Source organism: Cryptotermes secundus, unplaced genomic scaffold (genome assembly GCF_002891405.2).
Source record: "Cryptotermes secundus unplaced genomic scaffold, Csec_1.0 scaffold112, whole genome shotgun sequence".
Taxonomy (NCBI): domain Eukaryota; kingdom Metazoa; phylum Arthropoda; class Insecta; order Blattodea; family Kalotermitidae; genus Cryptotermes; species Cryptotermes secundus.
The window spans coordinates 454540-463940 of NW_019718271.1; positions in this window are offsets into that span (position 1 = coordinate 454540).

Consider the following 9401-nt stretch of genomic DNA (forward strand, 5'->3'; position numbering starts at 1 on the left):
ACGAACCCTCCGTTATAACCATGGAGACTCCTGTTAGAATTACCATGGAGCAATTGTTGTCTCCTCTGTAACGGTCTATTGTAGCGTTTCCATAGAAGTTACTCCTCTGGTTTGCCGACACGATATAATATATTGTCACGTGTCCGGGGTTCCGTGACTAATAATAAAAGGGTTCTGGATTGGTGATTGGATTTACTGGCACTTTCTTACAATTACAATAAATTGTATAAACTCACAGTCAGTGACTGTATAAGCCTCTCTCCGTTCCTTATTGGACCACGAGTGTCTCGTCTTCTGCGTGACTGACTTGGTTCTGATTTAGGAATCGGTCACTTCTTCAGCTTCCGTTGTCCGCTGGTTAACTCCACAGCTGAACACTGAACTCAACTCACCTGAACTACTGAACTGACAGAACTCTGCTACAAACGACGAACGAATGAATTACTTTGCAACTCCAGGTTTATTGCCAATAAATTCATCTTGGAGGCAGCCCCTTGAGACTCACGACTAGTAGTTTAATTTTCCAACAATTTTTTTCATTGCTAGTGGGTGGGACAAAGTTCCATGTACTGTGGCCACTTCTGGCCTATTGTAGCAGCCCAAGATGATAGGTGAGGGTGATTGTGGAGCAATTGGTGGAATGAAGATTGGCAGGGGCAACCGAAGTACTCGGAGAAAACTTGCCCCAGCGCCAGTTTGTCCACCACAAATCCCACTCAACCAGACCCGGGATCGAACCCGGGCCTCCGCGGTGGGAAGCCAGCGATAACCGCTTGAACTATGGCGCGGCCTAATTTTCCAATTAACACTTGCTGTTCATAACCCTTATGTAACATTCTCTCTGACTAGAGGATGAGTCTGTCGTTTACAATTGCTGCTGGTCCTCGCCAGCGCAGTCATTCTCAAGGAGTTCAGCGGCACTCATGACCATAGTTTTCTGTCTCAGTTCCGAGACTCCCCCAACCTGGAGGGCCAGGTCGCCGTGTCTATAAATCCGCAGAATAGGGTGGCCCGGTTACACCCCTAGGCACATGGTTCCCTTTTCAACATCTCATTTGACTAGCAGGGCTACGGTGGAGGTATTGGACCCCGCCTCCAAACGGGACGTATGAATGCGTCATGCTTCGGAGTCAGTTACTTTACGAGTGGCGGTTTACTGCTAATCAGTTCGTCTTGGCGAAAAGCCCCTTGAGACTCACGACCAGAATTTTTATTTTACAACTGAACATTTGCGGTTATAGTCCTTACGTTTTATCCTTTCTGAAGAGAGGATGGATCTGTCGTTTAAAATTGCTACTGGTCCTCGACGGCGCAGTCATTCTCGGGCCTGAATTCCCAACTTGAAAAGGGCAGCAAGTTCTGATAGTTTCTTGCTTGGCTTACTCTTAAAATCCTGAAAATGGGGATATGTTCCTCGGAAACTTCACGTGATTTTTAACGGACTACATAGCCTTATTTCTCAGGACTGTTTAACGTTTTCTTTCAATTCATCAAAAAGTGACAAAACACAAGTACAACAGCAGTTCCACTTATTTTCATAACGCAGAATAATTTCAGAAATTTCTTTGGTATCCTTCTTTGCGATCCTTAGTCTAATTCATATTTATTTATGTGCAGGATTCTTGAATGCCACTGAGCAATGTGCGAAATATTTTCACTTCTATCATGCAAACTAGTTATCATGAAAATTACTCACGGAGCTGAGCCCTTCTTGAGAAGCCGCCAATTCTGCAGCTACTCAAGAACTTCCCAGCATTTCATGGAACCCGAAGGTTCATTACCCGGTTCACAAGAGCCCTCCACTTGTCCCTATCCTCAGCCAGATCAATCCAATCCATACCATCACATTTTATATCTCTAAAATTCATTTTAATATTGTCCACCCACATATATCTTTGTCTTCCCAGTGGTCTCCTTCCTTCTGACTTTCCTACCAGTATCCTATATGCATTCCTCTTCGCCACCATTCGTGCTACATGCCTTGCCAATCTCATTATCATGAAAGTCACTACAATAAAAAAAGCTACTTCAATGAGAAATCCTATATACATAAATTAATTGAAGGTGTACAGACTTCAAAGTTAATCTGACCAACATTACTATTGTTAAGTCGCTCTTACATGAAAGGAAATGCTACTGTTTGTAATGGTGCTGTAGCAATGCGGGCAGCCACCATGTTGTAACACGTGCTTGTTATCGTTCTTTGGTGGAAAGAATGAACATCTATTTCCCCTTTCCATTCGCTCTTCTAACATTCCTCTAGCCCACAAAACCAGCTGCAATAAAAACCGACGCAGTTCCATCTACATCTCCCGTAGACGCATACAGGTCGAGGCTCATTTTCTTTGAACAGACGCAACATCGCCTTTGTTAATCATGTTACGTACCTCGGTGTAATCGTTATCAGAAAGATTATACCAGTTGCAGAAACGATCGAAGTCAATACCTAAAGAAGATCTAGCAAATTTTACTCTCCATTCAAAGGTGAGCGACTGATCGTTAAGATTAAAGCCTCCATGAACTCATTCCGTCCTATCCCCCCTGGGAAATTGAGTCTCTTGAAATTTTAAAGGGTAAAGGTAAAGCTGGTCAGATTTCCTGGCTGCAGATTCAGAGATCCGGGTTCGATTCCCGGCGCAACCAGATTTTCTGAGAAGTAGTGGCTCTGGAACGGAGTCAACTCAGCCTCGTGAGGATAATTGAGGAGCTATTTCAAGGGAATAACGGCTCCGGTCTAGAAAACTGAAATTAATGGCCGTGGGGATTCGTTGCGCTGACTACGCGACACCCTCTGTCCGCTAAAGTTGGCACTAACTTCGCCAACAAGCGGCGGTCGCTCAGTCGGTATAGTTCGCTTGCGGTCTACAGGCCACGGAGAGAAAAGTAAAGCTATCCCTGTAACAGGCCGTGGAGGTTCATTGGATTCACATGTCGAGGTTCCCACATTTTCTAGACAATCAGCTCATAGATGGCGGTGAGGTTGTAAACCTTAGGCGTCGTACTGCCTTATCCTTCAGGAAGATTCCTGGTATTCATTTCTGTTATAGGCTGAGTAGAACCCAGGACATGGAGCGACCAGAACCCGCGATCTTTCGGCTTGTAGAAAAGTACCCCAACCAACTACGCTACCACGTGTCTCCAGGCCACAGTGTGGGGGATTCACATTCATTGGTCGTCAGAACAGTATTCCGCAGAGGGAAAGCACAGGCAGCAAAGAGTATCAGTAACGTAAACTTTAAAAGGACTCGCCGGAGGTGCGAGATATTTCAGGAAAATGGCGGTCGTAAAAGTATTAAAGGAGAAATAAAGTGCAATAAAGTGAGAGAAAGAACCGAGCAAAGGATCCAGTGTGAACTGAAAATGAAGAGGTCACGTGAGACTTCTATTTATATTTTCTAACTTGAGTTCACTAAAAGGAATACTGCAGATAAAACCAATGCCAATGTATAGCAAGTGCCACGTAACTTAGAACAAGGCCAAGCGTAACCTTGAATGCGCAGAAGAGAAATTTCAGAGAAGGGGGTGGAGGGTGTGAGAAGTGACAGGCGGCCTGTGGAAGAACGAGTGTTAAGAAACTCCTCCCACCACAAGCTATGCGCGGGTTTGACTAGGAATGCGGGGCCTTGTTCGAAGTTACGCGACACTGTATATAGCACTGGAAATAAAAGCCATTTCGTATTCATATCCCGAGTTCGGCTTTATGAAGAAGATGACAATAATATTTTCTAAATAATTACATGAACGTTTGTTATAAGTTTTAGGTAAATAAAATAGATGTTGTCCATCGGAAACGGCGTGGCACCCTCAGGAGCCTGCTCTATTCCAACGAAGGGCAGGAAGGAGCTGCAACAACTGGTCTCAAAACATTCGCCGCCGGTTCAAATTCTTTCCATTCGGTGTTTAACGGATGTTTGTAATGCAAGACTAGAAATTTGTACGCTGCCTGCTTCACGTTGGCTTCTTCATTTGACTTACTCATCAGCCCAGAAAGTGGAGATATGTTCCTCCGAAACGTCGGTTGACATTCCCGGACTATATACAGTTATATCCTAGAAGATAGAAGCCTAATAGCCACCGATACGTAAGGTAAAAAGGCAAATTTAAAGTTGTCCCTGTTCTTAACTACGCACTACGCCATGAAGGCGTATGCGGAGTGGATGTATAGATCCACATTTTCTTGACCTCGGCAGTAGTTGGAGGTGAGTGATCAGCTTCAAGCCCCGCCCGTTTACCCCTCGGTACCCATTGTATAGGAGGTTGGGTAGACCTCAGAGTCCGTCTGGACGACATGGAGAAGTGAAAATTCTTGACTCTACCGGGTCTCGAACTCCGACACCCTCTGTCGTCTAGCTCCTAACGAGTCGCTATACCGACTACGCTATGCAGGCTTCAATTAACAATGGTGAAAGCCAAAAAAATGGATAAGAATATCCAAAATCCGAAGGTTCCTATTGAACATACTGGAAGCCACATTCCATACCTAGACGCTTTCTTATTCGGTATGCTCATACGTAAATACGGGGAAGTCCCATTATCTATGTAAGTCGAACTGAAGGTCAAATGGAGAGTAGTTCTTAACCAGAAACTTTGTGACTTACACTACTCGTCTTGCGTTTCAGAGAAGTTACATCAAAGAGATGACGAAGTAAAGTTCTGAGGTGGTGAGAGAACTTCATCTGTCTTAAAATATACAGCTAATTGCGGGCTGGTCTTTGAGAAACAGACTGCGAAAATGCGAAATGAACTGAACTGCCTCAGCGCTGAGTTTAGTGACACTCTGTGGCATTCGCCCTGTTTCTGTCTCTCTCTCGCACGCGTGAGAGGGCATGCGGTAGCGTAGTTGGTTGAGGCACTGTGCTACAAGCCAGAACGTCGCATATTCGAGTCCCGATGAGGTGTATTTTGTTTTAATTTACCTAATCCTTTCAGCCACACTATGGCCCTGGGGTTGACTCAGCCTCTAACAGAAACGAGTACCAGGAATCTTCCTGGAGGTAAAGCGCGGCCGGTGCGTAAGGCTGACAACCTTGCCGCCATCTATGAGCTGATTATCTAGAAAATGTGGGAGCCTCGACGTCTCACAAACCTATGGGCCTCCACAGCCTGATACAGGGATACATTTACTTTTACCTTTCATACACGGGACATCGTACTGCATATTACAAGGTACATTTGGAGCCATGTGTTAAGGAGAAATAATAATTTGGACAGAAACTGGAAGTAAGTGAGTGATTCATGGACTCATTCTCACTGTGCAGACATTGTATACATGCACTGGACATTCCCTGAACTCCCCAAAGCTCTTTTAGACCTGGCGACATGATGTTCGAATCACGGATGTCACAGATGCAAACAACATGCGCAATTACACTCTTCAATGTACACGAATGTGCTTGTGTCTAATCATCCTTGTGATGAGAGTTGTGTACCGTGAACGTCAATGTTAGCTTATAGTTCATTTGATCATTTTCCCTCCAAACCCTAATTTTGAACATCAATGTTTAGCTTCGTGGTGCCGTGGAGTCATTTTTATATGCATAATATTAACACTTGATCGCCTCTATGGTCTAGTGGTCAAAGTTCTTGGCTACAGATCCTGAGGTCCCGGGTTCGATTTCCGGGGCTACCATATTTTCTGAGAAGTAGTGGGTCTGGAACGGGGTTCACTCGGCCTCGTGAGGATAATTGAAGAGCTATTTCAAGGAAATATCGGCTACGGTCTAGAAACCCGAGATTAACAGCCGTGGGGATTGGTTGCGCTGAGCACGCGACACACTCCATCCGCTAAAGTTGGCATTAACTTCGCCGACAAGCGGTGTTCACTCGATCGGTATAGTTCGCTTGAGGACTACAGACCACGGAGTTTGTTTTTTTGTCTGTATTTGTTTGTTTGACTAGACATATGTTCATATAATTAACTAAATAATTTATTTTTGATTATATATTTCAAGAGTTGAAGGTTTTCGATATATGTCGAATATTATTTGATTATAGTCTTTCGTAATGGTTGGGTCTAGGTAATATAGTGTGTCTATTTTAATGGTATTTGTGAATGTATTGAGTTAAAATCTGTTATGTTATCGTCTATATTTGTGATGTTTGTTGTAAATAGTTACCATGTCATCTAAGTATCAGTAGTAAAGGTGTGTTCCTTTCGGACTTCGATAATTTTTGTTATATTCTAAACGCTGCATCAACATTTCAACTCGGATTGCTTAAATGGGGGCTTCCATTGCTAGCCCATTATTTTGTTATTGAATTGTAAGTAGTTTTGTTATATAATTGTGCTTTCAGTAGGACAAGTCTCCTTCCACTTCTTGCCTCCTTACCGAATTTGGTTTGGAGTAATGTATAGCGCTTTGTCTGCTGACTAGAACCTCCCTTCAATCTCGTAAATTACGAGACTAACAACCGCTTCTTAATGACACCCAGTAATTTAAACAGGAACTTCCTCCTCCAGCTTTCTCCCCCCCCCGCCCTCCTTAAAAGTTTGAGGGAACTATTTTTTAAAATCAATTTCTCTCCTCGGATCACCACTTCGATTTATGATGCAAGGGCTTTCAGTCAGCTTTTATTTTTCAACTGCCATTCCCATGTTTGTAGGTGACAATGGTGCGGCACGGGGCATGGAATACGTCACAAAAATAAATGTTAGTCATTTGTCAGCCGTCTGCAGACCTGTTGCCATGGCTGCAATATTTAGTTGCCGTGAAATACATGAATGGTACTTCACGGTGCAAAAGTGATTTAACTCGATTCATCTTTCACTGTCAAGATTGGATCTAAGGTTGAGGAGATGGCTAAGTGTAGTAGATATATTCAACAAAAGAAGTATTAACTTATTTTAGTATAAGTTTTTTTGTTAAGTGATGTGTTGACGGCCAGAAAGTACCTCGATCTCCTTAAACACATATACAGTAGACTCTCGATTATCCGCGGTAATGGCGGGGAGACTTGGCGCGGATAATCAAAAACATCGGATAAACCGAAGTACACATATACAAGCCAGATATACCGGTATAAATTTAACATCGTTAATTTTTTACACCATAAAACGCTACTTAAGCTTACCTTTTGTGATGCAGGCCAATGGTTCTTCATTATAAAGCTTCTGAAGTACGGTACATAGCCTATTATAGTTGAAACTGTTCTATTGTAGATTTATACACTGAAATACACCTACACTGTAATTTTAACCACACTAATATCCTAATGCCGTAACACGAAAATAATTGAATCTAATACCATTATACAGTACTGTGCACTAAAANAAAAAGCAAGAGAATGCCATTTTTGACAAGTATCAAACAGCTTTTCAAAATGTAAAAAGAGAAATTACACAAGAAATTATGTTAGAAATAGCAAAACATTGAATTTCCTGCAGCCTGCTAATTTATGTCTGCGTGAGACTTCTTGTCTTCTGGTCTGTTGGAAAACTGTCTTTACAAAAAATATTTCTACTAAAATTTTAATATTGATTTTAATATCAATTAGCTCTAAAAGTTGAGGGGCCGCACTTTGTGGCTATGGGGGCCGCATGTTTGACACGGCTGGCATAGACAGTATAGGGACTGGCTACGGGCTGGACGGCAGAGTTTTCGGAGTTCGAGTCCCGGTAAGATTAAGAAATTTCTCTTCTCCACGTTGTCCAAACCGGCTCTGAGGTCCACCCAAAAACTAATCCAATGGGTACCGGGGGTTCTTCCCCGGGGATAAATCGGCAGGGTCGTGAAGCTGACCACTCACCTCCAGCTAGTGGTAAAGTCAAGAAAATGTGGAGCTATACATCCACTCACCCATACGCCTTCATGGCATAGTGCTTAATTAATTAAGCACAGCCCCCAGAATTTTACTTGTCCGATAAGTTCCGGTGCACAAAACAAACAACTTCCGTTCCGCTGGTTTGTTCAGACAGACACACAGTAACTGTTTATTGATCAGAATTGTAAATGTTTTCTTTTCTAAATGTGTCCGTGTAGATAGGTCCATGCTATTATTAGGAGTTCATGACTAAAACGGTGAGGCATCAAATTTCTGTTTGACATGGAAGATATCCGTGGAAACACATGGTAATTGTTTTAAGATTCAGTCACAATTTCAATTTTACTCCTCATCCTTCTACTAATCCATTGTCATCCAGAACTAAGAGCTTCGTGATGGCTGCAAGAGCCAATCTTCGCTCACCCCTAAGTTCTAAGTGGCTCTTTTGTTCCTGTGTTACTGTGTTAGAGGGCACTGCTTTGGGGGGAAATAATCAAATTCCGCAGATGTCGCTCCATGGAGAATACAGGACTGATGCTGTTTGCGTGCAGGACTGGCATAACAGAAATCATATTTTTTAAGTCATTTGGATCTTAGAGGCCTATAATATGGAACTAAAAACATTTATTTATAATTAATCAATAAACAGCACATAATGTAATCAGATTAGCATTCGGTGTCCTTATAAGAGGGAAAATTTATTCTCCCTGTGAAATGATTACACATCAGAAACAGGTCTGTTCGCGACTATGCTGGTAGAGGCAGTATTTGCCATTCAATTTTTACTCTGTAATTAATTCAGATATTTGAGAACGACGATAACAGATCGAAATCTGATTCAGGAGAAAATTAAGAGGAGACTGAATTCGAGTAATGCTTGCTACCATTCAGTCCAGAACCTTTTGTCTTCTCGTCTGCTGTCCAAAAACATAAAGATTAGAATATACGAAACTATAATTTTGCCTGTGGTTCTGTACGGGTGTGAAACTTGGTCTCTGACATTAAGGGAGGAACATAGACTGAGGGTGTTTGAGAACAAGGTGTTCAGGAGAATATTTGGACCGAAGAGAGATGAAGTGACAGGAGGTTGGAGAAAACTGCATGAGGAGCTTCGTAACTTGTACTCTTCTCCAAGTATAATTAGAATGATCAAGTCAAGGAGGATGAGGTGGGCAGGGCATGCAGCACGATTGGGGTAGATGAGGAATGCGTATTGGATATTGGTGGGAAAGCCAGAAGGAAAGAGACCACTGGGAATGCCAAGGCGTAGGTGGGTGGACAATATTAGAATGTATCTTAGAGAGATAGGATGGGATGGTATGGATTGGATTGATCTGGCTCAGGATAGGGACCAGTGGAGGGCTCTTGTGAACACTGGAATGAACCTTCGGGTTGCATAAAATGCTGGGAAATTCTTGAGTAGCTGCAGAATTGATGGCTCCTCCAGAAGGTCTCAGCTCCATGACTAAGTAAGTAAGTAAATTAATTCCTTCAGTGCCTCCGTGTACATGTACACATCTAAGTTTCAAAGTCACGGTTGTCTGTACAACGTAATTTCCTTTCTTACCGCTAGAACACATTTTGAACAATGCCTGTATTACATACTTCCAGATTATATATTCAATACATGTGAAAGTGTG